General features: G+C 45.6%; 1 protein-coding gene across 1 annotated transcript in view; it reads right to left on the bottom strand.

Moving 5' to 3' along the window:
* Positions 1 to 5712: 5712 nt before the first annotated feature.
* The window catches only part of LOC146192665 (tetraspanin-9-like), a 45053-nt gene continuing 36405 nt past the window's right edge, over positions 5713 to 14360 (bottom strand). Inside the window, exon 9 of the mRNA XM_084602553.1 lies at positions 5713 to 13127. The gene's annotated coding sequence lies outside the window, so the exon portion shown is untranslated. The remainder of the gene's footprint in view (positions 13128 to 14360) is intronic.

Genomic DNA, 14360 nt, shown 5'->3' with positions numbered 1-14360 from the left:
GCAACTTGCACCTGTCCTGGCTGCACAGCATGTTTCTGCTTTAGCAACAACGCTTGCTTCGCACAACGGCGCTTTTTGGAGCGGCGAGACTCCAGGTCGCTGCAGGCTGCACGCACTGCAGCACGCGCCTCGCGGCGCGATGTAACTTGTCCTGTCGCTAGTGCAGCCTCCACTCGGCGTTCCTGCTTCCAGACCCGGCAGCAGTAATCGGTCATCGAGTGCGGGCCGTTGCAGTTGCCGCACTTGGCAGCCGCTTCGCACGGGCTCTGCGAGTGTCCGCCGCTCTTACCGCAGCGCATGCAACGCGTCGGATGCTGACACGACGCTGCCGCGTGGTTGAAGCGTCCGCAGTTATTGCACTGGAGCGGTCGCGGCCTGTTGGGGCACACGGCTGCGCGTAGCCAGTCGAAGTACACGTACGGCGGGTGCGGCGTCCCGTCGAAGCGCAAGAGCGCACTGCGGCCGCTGCGTGACGGGTGAACGTTGACCAATGGCAGGCAAGACACAATGTCCTCTTTACCACGGCCCTCCAGGTCGGTGTAGATGACGCCAGAGCTGACTCCCGGCCGAGCGGCACACTCGCGACCCACGATGCGAAGGCCGTTCACGCTGTCCATGGCTAGCAGTGTCTTGATGTCAGAGCGATCCGCGACGTCGACGGCAACCACATTGCGCTGAAAGTTGACACGCACCGCCGTGACTCCGCACATTTCTTCCAGAGCTTCCACAATGACCCGACGAGGAAGGAGCCGGAATGAAGCAGTGCGGTCAGCCGGGCGGTACAGGATAGTGGCGGCGATGCTCGTGGGGCTCGTCGCCGCAGCTTTTTTTCGACTTCTGCGTTCGACCAGGTCGCAGCGAATGGCGTTCCGCTTCTCTGCAGCACGCTGTCGGGCGGCAGAGCGACCGCTGCCCGCCGTTTGACTCTGGAGGTGCGTGTCGCTGGGCGGCTGTTGATCATCCACAGAATCAGATTCGCTCGGCTGTCCAGCCTTCGATGACGACTCCTCGTACCCAGAACCGCATTCTATGTTAGACTGGAAGGATACCCGTTTCTTCTTACCCGCGGATGCCACCGGCGCCGCAACGGAAGCTATGGTCGGCAGTTTACCACAGTCAGGAGGCGCATGTTCAAGTGGCGAATTTTCTTGCTCGGGCTCGATTGCGCCCGACAGCGTAGCATTTTCGCTTACGACTGTAAGCTTAGGCTTCCTAGCACCTTTTTGAGCTGGGCCCCGCGCCTTTGGTACACCTTCGTTCATTGATGCCTTCGAAGCACGGCTGGAACGGTCCTTGTTCACTTCTGCCGACTGTCGCCGAATCGAGTTGGGGCCCTTATGACATTGTTGCGACTTACTTGTATCGTTGCAGTTGATATCCATAACGAAGATAAGCGATTTCCAACCGGTCAGGCAACGAAAGCGGCGCGACGGACTCTTAGTTGTTTTTTTTTGCAGCGTTTTACAAAACCAAAGCGAGAACAGCAGCATGACGCATGACCATAGAGAAAGAGATTGGTAAAGAGCGGACACTCCCATAGGGCCCAGCGGCCCATTTGACTGTAGTGCACCAAGCGGCCGGCGGCAACTACTTCCTGTCTTGCTGAAAGGCGCGTTATTTGAATGCTAGCATGCGCTGCGCTCTTCCCTGTCCTTTTGGCGCATTATTTTGGTTTTACACGGTCTGCTAGTGTGTTTATGTTCAGCATGCATAACAACATGAAAAATAGATTCCTAGTTCTCTAAATTGGCCATCAACGCAGCTGCGCCACAGCCTTTGCAAAACAGTATTGCAGAAAAGACGCCAAGTGCTTTGTGAAGTGAACATTTATTTTGCTGCATATAAAACACGTAAGAGATGAAACAGATGTAGACGGATGCATTGACAAAACTTGGCACACGTTAGGCGATGTGCAAAATACAGGAGAATAAAAATGCACAAGGCGAGAAACAGCACTTAGAGACAAAAAATAGCATAACGTTGATTTCCAAATTATGGCAAATGATATGTAACAAAACAGGCATTATACATAAACTACACAGTCTCAGTCGCGGCTACCTTAGCAAGGGTAACTTGTATTGTTCAGGGCAGAGAGAAGTACTGACGCTTGGGGGAAGGCCACTCCGTTCACTCGTCGCATCTGCCGCGCTTCGGCTGCAGTCCGTGGGTCCATTCAGTGCTGTTGGAAAAGGAATGAGCATGATGCAGAAGGTTGCAATGAAATATAAGGCCACTGCACCGCGCACACAACTGTGCATTTGGGTGCGCACTGAAGACTTAGTGAGCAGCAGTTATGGTCCAGAACAGAAAAGCTGTGATTCGTAAAACTGATACAAAAGCTACTGTTGCAACGTAGAGGTCAGGAAATGCAGGCTAACCTAACCTATCTGAAAATGCATTTCTACAGTGAGTGAAATAACAGCCACTAAACTAACAACATTCCTCAAGAGCACTGAACAGCTGAAGCAATGAAACTTGCTGCATAATAAAACATTTCTCACTTTAACGTTGTCCCGTTACATGTAACGCGACACCACGCAAAACTAGCCGTTCGCAAAACCTCACGCCATGTCACATGTCATCGCGGCCGGCGAGCCATATTAGCGAGCGCCTTATCATGCCTGTTGGCTGCCCTTCACGTGCGTCTTTGTGAAGCGCAGACCGCCGCACTGAGCTACACTGCCTGAAATACTGCGTAGTTTAACAAGAAAGTCAAGAATGAAACGTTTCTCCCTTTACCGTTGCTCTGCTAAACGCGACACTTAGCAAAACTATAGCCGTTCGGCAAACTGCGTCAGCATGGCCGCACCGGCCGGCGAACACGCCATTTTGGCGCAACGGCGTGCCTTGGTGCATTCACATGCCACTTTGTCAAGCGTGACGAGCTAAACTGTTCGAAATGAAGCTGCTTCCCGGAAACACAACATATTACACCTCGCCGTGGTTGGGAACCGCCAGAGTTACGGCGTAATGAACTGCGTCTGAACAGCCGGCGCGCCTGTTCACGAGCTGCGAAACTTATTGGCACCGGCCGGCATGGTCAGCGTAAACTGCTTGAAATGCAGCGTAGTTAAGCAAAAAACGTTGCTCACCTTGCCGTCGTTTCCAACCGCTGTCGTTCTGCGCAGCAGTCCACGAGAGGTGTGTGCCGCACAAGCGCGGCGAGGCACGAGCACACAACCGCTCCCTTTGACAACTTCTTGTCGTCTGCTCCGGCGGACTACCGCTGCAGCGAGTGCCGTCGCGCGCGCGTCCGCGCATGCGCACGTTGGTGCCGCCATCCATCAATCGGCGGCAGCGCAAAAAAGTCGCGCGTCATCTCCTGGGGCCAGTTTTCGCCGAGTGACCGCTCTTTACCAATCTCTTTCTCTATGGCATGACAGCCCAACAGCCAGCACGAACTCGGTTCTCCCTCCACAACGGCAATGATGATGATAGTGACCGGTGATGATTGACAGCGGCGCCAGCCCGCTGGTCAAGACTGCACAAATTACAAATAGGGTTAAGGTTCCTGAAAAAGTTCGCGCGGTGACGTAGAGTGAGCGCCGATTCTGTGCGTTCGCAATTTTTCACTTTTTTATGAGCACGGTTATAGCTATAGAATACATTAGCGACGCAGAGTCGTGAGTCTGCTTTCAACGCGCTGCAGGGATTGTGTGTTTGCTGTATTCAGTGTAATGGAAAACGTGCAAGGTACCATATGCTGGGCTGCAAATATCCTGAGCACCGTGATCTTGAGTACCAGTCCTCTCACTCCCTCCGATTAGAATGAAAAAACAAAAATTGAGACATCGGCAAGACACGTATAAGTGACGTAATAATACAAACGTCACTTTTGTGACGTGATTGTGTGCTACAGCAATTCTACCATGCTACAGCAGCTAGTACAGCACCAACAGTAGTAAAACTAATTTTTGTTTGCTTCAATTGCGCCTCTGATTGGTTACCGCGGTTTGCGAGCAGCAGTTGCAAGGCTGTAAAGTTAACAAATGCGACCTTTTGCAACAGGCGCAAGTGTGAACGGGCTCTATATGAGTTTTTGCATAAAATAGCTGAGCAAACAGCCTACCTCCACCACTCATTTCTGCATCAGGCTTGCACAGTCCGAAATGGGTGTCCTTGCTTCTTCAGCGACCACGATGCATTCCATACACTTGCGTGTGGGCCATCTCTTGACAGGCTCATTTTCATGCTTTCATTCATGTCCTCGCCTACTTTTTGTATTAGTGTTTTATCATAATGATGCCTAGGGCTTTACTGTACACGGATCACCACGTCACATTCGAATAAGACTACTGAGTAATTTATAATCGAATTTCGTTTCTCACCTGTTTCGGTTTCAACAGCCGAGCTATGGCTGTGACGTCACAGTCAAGTCTAAGTCACGTGAGGGATGCAAACACAGCGATATAATCAGTGCTGTGTCATTTCAATTCACTACAATAATAAAGCCAGCCTGTTTCAAGGACAGGAATCGTTAGAAGGGAAGAATGAGCGATTATATCGCTGTTTTTTCATGGCGCGCATAAAAACATGATTGTGATGTCACAGCCATCTCTCGTATATCGAAACCGAAAAACAATACGTGGCTCAAGATCCTGAGGCTGTTACAGCTATCATACACAGTTTTTCAGCTTCATTGACAGTTCTCGGGGTCATGAGCAGTGTATGGACTTGATGTCTTCACATTTTTTTTTTTTTTTTAAGGTGTCAGGGCCAATGCAATTGCCCGAGCTGAGGTATTGAACACCTTTATGAATTCTTAGATTACTGCTGTAGCATGAGAAAGCTGTGTGTTTTTCAGATTGACACTGCAACATCCCATAAAGCCCATACAACTCAAGAATAGATGACTAAAAATGTCCACGACCATGTTTAAAAATGTGGCCTCCCAGTTCCCCACATGTTGATTCAGTGGACGTACGAGGCGAGTTTTAAAGGAGTGTAGGTGCCCACACAGCATTATTGCAGCTTAGAGATGTTGATGCAATGGCAAAAATTGCCAAGGTGCATCTTACTACTGCCTGTAATAATTTCCAACAGCGTGTAGAGGCTGTCATTGCTGCCAAAAGCAGTTTCATTGGATGATCAGTCCATTTTATGTATGGCCTCTTGTACAAAATGTTAAACAATCGTAAACAGTCCATCTCCAGTGTCTATATATCTCTGCTTCTGCACATCTGTTTTCAAATGGCTGCTGCATCCTATATACTGACAGTTAATGCTCGGGTCTTCTTTCAAATCAACAGCTGAATGCCAAAGCCAGTGTACCGCCCTAACAGGTTTTGACAAGGTCACGCAACTAGTACCTAATATCTCTATCAGCATGAATTGGCTTGCTGTTTCTCTCAGCTGATATATCAGCATACAATTCAGCAGAGCACCCAAAATAAATGTTTTTACCCAGGAGGCCTTCTCACAGAGAAGTATCTTTGTCGTATACTAAAGAATATACCCCGCTGAGCACACAGTGGAGGATACAATGCAGTTACTACTTTTAAAGCAGCTCATGTACACTCATCATACAATATCCTGACGTGCTCGTGACCCATGTGAGGTAGGCGTGATGCTGCCTAATCATAAATCGGCTTCAATTATCCCTAGAACAGGCACACTGTTTGAAGAAAACAATAATGCAGTAACACCAATGAGTGTTGACATTCAAAGAACAATAGCCACATGGAACAAAGTTCTCAAGAGAGACAAGATGCACGCATCTACAGACAGCATTTATTTCACCCTTTCCATTTTCTAGAATACAGCTTATGACATTCTATACCTATATATATATATATATATATATACACACAAAGCAATCACATGCACAGTTAGTCACACTTTCTTTTTCCTAATCACTTCAACAACCATATATATATATATATATTTATATCTATAATGTGTGTATATATATGTGTATATAATCTGCATATATTTATATATCTGACATATAAAGAAGGAAAGAGGGCAATTTGTACTTTACAACTTTGCGTGGGGTATATATCATCGGGATATGCCTGCAGTTCACATGATGTGAACATGTATAGGTACATGTGAGGCAGGTACCTCAGCTGTGCTCAAGTTCCACAACGACCATATGCCAAGCTACAATCAGACGACATGCCTGACAAACAAATTCTTAATGGCCTGTTGTACTATTGATTCACATGTAAAAGGAACAATACGTCGTTTCATGTTTGCGCAGTTTGGCATATGTTGGAAGAGAAGATGCAAAACAAAAAAAAATCCTAAGAGAAAGAATCAAAACAAGCTCTATCTGCAGCCGTGGCCAGTACAGCAACTCTTCTGTGGAATGCTCCACAATGTCATAACGAGCCTTTGAAAGCTGTATCAAAAATACAATGGCTATCTTTCTGGCAAACATTTCTTTCTTTTGCCACAAGCTTTATAAAACTTCGTTAAATATCTGTCACTTATAGCACCCCCCACTCCCCCCCACCAAAATAAGAAAAGGCAAAATATATTAAAACCAACAAAACCTGCTTTGCTAGCTCCATTAATGTTCCCTTTGGAATGTTCAACTCGAAGCAACACCACACAGTGTGGACGAAACAGCGCTTTCTAAATGCTGATATGAGAAACCTTTTCCGGTCCACCCAGAAACAGCCATCATGGAAGTCAGACAAGAGCAAAGTAACGAAGAAATATTCTGCGTAGAAAAAGCTCCACATTCATGCCTCAATATATGTTCTCCTGTCCTCGCCAGAACAGGCACACAGTATCCTTAAAAAGACAGGAACAGGGGCTCGGTGTGCAAATTTGAGCTCCACACAATACCTACCACTAGGCTTGTACTCAATGCATAGTCGAAAAAACATGCAGTTTCATGAACACTCACCTCTGAGCGAGCTCAGTGTGCGAACACATTGTGCGCAACACATACAAAAAGCGTGCAAGTGGTCCATAAAGGTGCACACACTTTGAATTGTTTGCTGTCCATCAAAAAATTACATGACTTTGACAAAGGTGCACATTGATACAGGACATCGTTGTCTACAGCTGCTAGTTCTATGCCCAGCTAGCCCATGAGTGCATACGACACGCAAGACCCCTTTGGAGAGAAGGCAGTTTACAAATGAAGAGTGGTTGCTGAATACACAACAGCGATAATAGCAGCTCTGCACGTACAAAAGTGAAAAGCCGGCATGCTAGACAGTTTTATGTTGAACGCTAGTTGGCTGCCGAAGACGCACATTGACAGAGTGCCCTCTCAATTTTGTGAAGCTGCAATAGATACCCTTTGCTCAGTCAAGGAGAAAACACAAAGAGCACTTTCGAAAGCAAGCAAGCAGTCCACATAATCTGCAGAAGGACATTTTGACAGATTAGTTGGTACATGATCTTGATTTTTATAGCGCTGAAGAAACACCACAGGAAAAAAGACACAAAAGGACAGATGCGCTTCTGTACTTTTTTTGTCTTTCTTTCCTGGAGTGTTTCTTCAGTGCTATAAAAATCAAGTCCACATAATCACGTCGCTGCTGGTGCCACAGTCTCAATACACTACACCAACATGCCATCAGTAGCTCTGCTGCATGTGGCAAATGAAAGGACAGAGCTGACAGGTACACCTTTGAGGGCAAAAGCTGACCAGCAGTCAAAAGAAATCAGGCTAAACCACGGTCTTTTCTGTAGATCACCCAGCCAATGAGGTCGCGGCCAGCTCGCGTGTTGGGGGGACATTGGGCTGCCCTGCTACGACTAGGCCTTTTTCTGCCAAAAGCACAGAGTACATATTTCTATGACAATAGGCACAGCTGCCACATTACGCAGCACACAGCACAACAAACCGCCCACAACACACACTTTCTTGGGCAGGCCATACGTGGCAAGTGCACTTCCCACCACACTAGCAAACAGGCAGTGCATAGTGACTTTACGGTTGGCTCTTAAACCAAGCTTCAAAGGGACTACATATACTTAAGCAGCAAATGAATTCCTGTCAGTAAGGAGGCCATACCCATTTCCTCTTTTTTTTTTTTTCCTTTCATTCGAGCAAACGTGGGAGACTAACTATTACATTTTCCTGGACAGCTCAAAACTATTTAGTGCCACTACTCTTGACCAAAAGCTGCTGGACATAGTGAAATTATGCGCATGGCTCCAGATGCATCTCTAGCCATCGTTTACAGCCAGCAATGCTCACAGAAGCTCTCAAAAGGTACGGTAGAAAGGAGACAGCTGAAGCCAGAGTGGCAGTGTCTTCGCAAAAGGGAGCTGCACTGCTCCTTGCATACAAAGCATGCTTTAACACCATGCCACGTGCACCATGATGTCCAGTGCTTTTCTTTTTATGTTTGTGGGGCCAAGAAGACAGCAAAGGCAATTCCTGGCAGTGACGACGAGCCGCACATACGCATATGGTTTTGGTCTCACAGGTGCTGAGCTTATTAGTATGGCAAAATCAGGGAACACGTGCTGAATGGCTAAAACAGGCAGAGATAACAAAGAACTAAACTATTAGATGTACTTGCTAGTCATATCACACCCCTGGTGTTTACGGAGAAGAGGCTTTTGACCAAATCCACCAGGTACAGAAATGTTTGGTGAGGTGACAATTGGTGAATCTTGTCACTGCATTGCAATCCACATCTTTCAACGTTAAGCTTGCTTTAGCTATTTAATACGAAGCACAACGGCATCATAATGCGTGCTCACATTCAGGCTGTTGCGATCTTTTTTTCTAAATATGGCATTTGAATAAAAAGGCAGTGTGAAAATGCGGTTCCTTAGTAAAAGCTGCTCTTGTTCACGCTAACATGAATTCCATTTTTCTGGAGCTGTTTTAGTGCTATTTGCTCAAGAGTCTAACTGACATCACATGCTCAGAAAAAGGCACTGCATACAGTGCTGCACTGTCGTTACTATTCCGAAAATTGGCCATCCCAGCAGCAAATGCAATAAAGAAGTCCTAACATGCATACGTGTTGTAAAACTCAATTAAGCCATGCATGTTTACATTCACGCAGTCTAACTGAGTAAATAATATGTATCAAGAACTGCACAAACCAATGTCATCAAGTAAGATAACAATTTATACTTTACATGAAGGCCTGGTGGACCATGCGATATGTGCTAACATTCTGGACCAAGTGAAGAGAAGATGCGAGGCTGCTTTTGATATGCAAAACAGTTTTCTCAGGAGACTAGTACATATTTAGAGCGGCAACAGAGATGATTTTGTGCCCGGTTTATTTCCTTCCGCAAACTTAAGCTTTGTGTTCACAGTTTTCTAGTTACGTCAAGGTGCATTTCGTTCGTGAAAAAAAGAAAGGGAACACCCACAAACTGACTGTTTCTATTTTGTACTCTTTCACATAACTTGTGACATCGTCAGCGACATTGTTACGAAAACTCTAACGGGCAAGTTTTGGCTAGCTTAGAGGTAAAACATGCTGTATGGTTGGCTTCGCATTGCTGCAATGGATCAGCAAACAGCACGGGCTGCTAATTACGTCAGTAACCTCAATCCAGCTCCACCAAAATATTCACAAATCAACAGTTACTTAAATTATGAGGGAAAAAGTATTTGCATAATAAAATGCCTAATGGGGAAAATTTTAGAGCGGGGTCTGTAAGAAAGGAATTTTCAGCAGGGTACAAATAAAGCTCGAGAAATACACTGTGAAGACAGGCCTGGCCCTCAGCTGCCATTTCCAAGGGTTGCCTATAAACCTGCCAATGAATATCTCCATGACTTTCTTTCTTTTTTTCCTTCTAGAGACGCAGCCGCAACTTAAATGCACTTCAGCATCTTCTAAAGAGTGCTTCGGACAATACGGATGGCACACATCAGCATATTCCAAGTGCCACCACAATTCAGTGGACTTCAAACATTGGCGGCTAAAAAAACGGCATGGCCAGAAGACAGTGAACGGCAGAAGAAGAAAAGAAGGCCAGTCTTCCAAGGAACCGCAGTGCGGACATTTGGCGTCGTTGCATTCTAGCTCGTGGCAGGCACAGAAGTCAAGACACCATTTCTGAGGCACATTTCACATGCTAAGGTACGCTACAAGCAGATTCATGGCAAGCTGTGCAGAGTGTGAAGAAGAAAATGACTGCACTCAACCAGGCCCCTTCATTATTCCTACCTAGATGGAAAGCACAGCAAATGAAAATGCTGCTCAAGCTACTCGAAAAGGTGACAACAACAAAGTTGCAGTGCACAAAGAAACAAAGAAATGAAGCTGGTACTCCATGCCTGAAGAACTTTAGCTGTCACTTGTATGAGACATGATATGCTGCTTGAGGCCTGAACTTCTTGCAAAACTTGTGCACTATAGTATTTTGTGCGCACACGATAAAAAGTCATAAATATAGATATGAATTCACATTCAACGTTATTTGTCTCATAAATAAAATGCATTACCATGCTTCTTTAAACAGTAAATATAGTCTTGCTATGTGCGTTCTATATGGAGGAAGTGTCCAGAGTGACTAAAAGTGCGACACTTACAACAACATACACATCTTGCTGGCCGCGAGACATTGTGCACAGTTACATCAGTTTGGTCACCTGTGCTAGCACTGTAAAACACATAGATGCGAGGTATGAAAGGTTCCTACTACGCTTGAGTAAAGCGTTGTCAACAAAAGCACAGACAGTGCTGCATGCAGCCACTTTTTCACCAAGCCTATGGATGTTCCCACAGCTGTCACTCTCTAGTAATGCTATCATGCTATCAGAGGCAAAATTTGCTTCTGCTCTCGACTTCCATGATGAAAGAGGAAAAAAAGTGTGCCTGTGTTCTCATTTAGGGGTAACATCCATTTTTCTCTCTTCTGCAAAATAAATGAAGGGCGATTCAGCTTGGCTACGTTATTACATGCATGCGCCCTAGCAGGGAAATCAGAGGCATTCGTTCAAGGCAGGTGGGCCACAGACGCCTACTATGCAGCTACAGGTTCATGGGAAGGCAACTGTATGAGTAGTCAAGATGTATAATAGGTGCAGTGCCTTCAAAGCCCAACAGATGGCGCCACTGTGCATCAAAAATACACCGATCAGCAAAGGAATAAAGGTACAGCTGCCTGTCCCGCCCCCTCGGAAGGAAGAGATGAATGACTCCAGCTCAGCTCGAGCTTCACTAAGACTTGAAGAGAGTTCGCATCTACACCGCTCATGTTAACTGCAACCAAAGCACTGCCGCTGGTGTAGGATGGGCAGAACAAAAACCACATGGGAAGGAGGAGGAAAGCTGCACGAGAAAGTCCCAGTGAAAGCAACTACACATGCCTCATGTGATAATACATCAATACATATATACTTTGTCTGGCCCAGCAAACCTTTGTTTTATGTGCGAATGGAATGTTTCTTACCACTCTTATTTTGAATTAGACTAGCCTAGACAGTTGTGAGAAGAAAGCGAAGCCTGACAGCTCCAGTTCCCCTCTCAAAAAGACAATGCAGCGACACACCTAACAAGGCCTGAAGCAGCATTAGAGTAGACGCACACAATGACGGTGGAATGTGTAACAATAAGCTGTAAATGAGTGCCAAGCTACGATGAATAGCACATGGTACTGTCCCCTTCACTTCAGCCTGAGAAAAAAAAAAGGAAAAATATAAATCGAATAGAGAAACTGAGACAAGGAACATACTGCAATGAGGTGTCTGCGTGAAAAAAAAAGTACAAAAACTCTATCTGCTACATTACTCAAGAAAAGTGGCTGTACCACAATGACAACACTTGTGGAACCTTTTGCAAGGCCGTGAACAAGTGCAAACTCTTAACAGTGTGCGATGGAAGCTAGCTGAAGCTGATGACTGCTTTTTGTTCACTCACAGTAAAGCTGGGACTCTTCCTTTGCCGTAGCCACCAATAAGAAAACAAGTTACGAAAAACATTTCAGTAACAAATAAAATTACACAAGATCCTAGCACACCGGTTTTCAGCAAAGGCTTCAACTGCTGAAAACTATAAAGCTTGCAAAATAAAAGCAAACTGCCATACCCTTTGAGCTAACTCTTACACATCCATATTTCTCTAGTTGTGCACTACACCTCTAGTTGCATATGGCCAGAAGCAATATAGATGAAAAATACACAGTTTTGCAGGCTCAGCATTAATGTTAACACACATCTCATTGGCAATGAAATTCAAGGGCTGTTTGCCACACAAGAATTACTCCATCATGCAAAGCGCACTCTGCCAGGAAATGCCAACAGTCCCCGTGACAACTGCTCTGTTATCTCCAAAGCTTCTTTGCATTATTGAAAAAAAAAAAAAAAAAAGTAAACATTGGGACACCCAGGCAAGAGAAAATGCCGGCCCTCCTGAGCCAATTCCATGGACATCATTGCCATCACTCCCACAGTGCAAAAGGGTGTGGTATCCTTCCTGGTCACTCAACATAGCCACTACACACACACACACACACACCAATGAATAAGCCGTTTCTAGGCAACATCAAGATGATGCGGAGGAAGAGCCAAACTGGTGACACATCCAAAATGGCTTTGAATCCAGAGCTTGTGTGAGCCTACGGGCAACACAGTCCCACATTACTCACACTGGTTTACACAAAACAACAGAACCTGACTCCCAATCAACCCAACGAGGATAAAAACAAAAGCAATCAGTTCCTTGTGCACTTTTCCATGAGAGTCTCGTAGCTGCCACACTGCGACTACTGCTCTCTTCTCCCACGTAGCGAATGTGCAGCGTGAACCACTTGACAATTTTCTCTCCACGCAGACAGGACAGCATGCTGGACCTGGCCTCGAGATGGACGCACATCAAAAGTTTGAAAGCACACACACACACATGCCTGAAAACACACCACACTCAACAATGCGCAGTCGTGCATCGCCGACAAAAGGGCATTACGCCGAAACCACAGTTGAGCCACTTGCGATGGGAAACAGGACTGTCAAAGCCCTAACGACGAAAGCTACGAAGTCAAATAAGAATTCAGCAAAATCAGCCCTATAACAGCTATTTTGCCCCTGGGTCATCGTGGTAGGCAGTCAGCCCCACGCTGCATTCACACGCAGACCAAAGGTGAGCAAAAAAGCATGCAGCACTTGTGCAGTTGACGTCGGCTGCCGAACACCGGCCTGGAAAATTTGCAGCTTGTTTTCACTGCACATGTGTGGGCATGGCCACCTGCAAAAGGAAAGCACTCTCAAGAACATTCTTAGCCACACAAACCTCATGGCAAATTGTAGGTGGCTTCTAATCAAGGCTTAACGATACTGCACTGCCCACAGTATCTGAACAAACACAACAGGAACTCACAATGCAGAAATGTCTCCCACATGAAAACTTTCACGAATCACACATTTAAAAAGTGCCCCTGCTTCGAAATTGGCAATTAAAGAATAATTACATATGGTAACACCTTTTGTTTTGCAAATAGTGGGCGCAGATTTGAAGTTGGATAAGAAAAGTTGTGTTTAGTAATAAAGAAATTGTACCTTACATGCGGCATTTTATTAATGCGAATGCATTTCTTGCCTCATGGGTCGCATCACCAGAGGGTGTCAGCAAAGCTGGTCATCAGAACATGTCCGCAAGGACTGACACTTAAGAAAAAAAAAATTGGGTCCATGCCAGGAGTCGAAACTCAAACATTCTCAAAGCTTAATAGTGCATTAAATAAAGTTGTTTCCTCTGCCTCCTCCATCCTTGCATGCACCAGCAGAGTGTGATAACCACTACTCTGTGTTGACTTTTTGCAAACGTGTCCATAATTGTCCCGGGCCCGTATTCCGAGTTTGCGTCATTATCGAAGTGTCGCTATCTCACGTGACCTCAAGTCATCTGAATGGTCGAAACGCCGGAACCAGGTGTTTCCACTACGGAAACAGAAAAGGTGGCAACATCATGTCTCGGCATTTCCACCAATCAGATGACTTAAGGTCAGTGAGATAGCGACACTTTTAATAATGACGCAAACTCGGAATAGGGGCCCAGGAGAGCGTTGGAGAGCTGCAGAGCGTTGAAGGAACCAAAAAATACAAACATTTAAAAAATACAACTAATCCAAAAATAAGAGATATTAGAAACTAACAATATTAAACAAATTAAAAAAAAACATGATTACACATAAATGCTTTCGCATTACTGAATGTAAGCACACTTAAGTGCATCGTCAGAATTTTTTTTCCCGCCATTTTATTCAAACTCCTGACGTCAGGATAAAAAAAAAATCTGGCAATCATTGGCTGGAAATGCCCAACGTTGTGGCCTGGCCTAAATGATTCCCAACCAAAGACTGGTGCGAGCATCACTGAAATATAATTTAGAAAGCCGAGGTTTTGGCTAGCTGGTAATACAGATGGGGTTCCATAGTGGGACACAATGAAAGAATAAGATAAAAATTCGAACTTGCACTAA

Source organism: Amblyomma maculatum, chromosome 4 (genome assembly GCF_055883805.1).
Source record: "Amblyomma maculatum isolate TAMU_Amacu chromosome 4, ASM5588380v1, whole genome shotgun sequence".
NCBI classification, from domain to species: domain Eukaryota; kingdom Metazoa; phylum Arthropoda; class Arachnida; order Ixodida; family Ixodidae; genus Amblyomma; species Amblyomma maculatum.
Note: the sequence above shows the minus strand (reverse complement) of the source record. Positions and strands in the feature narration are given on the sequence as shown.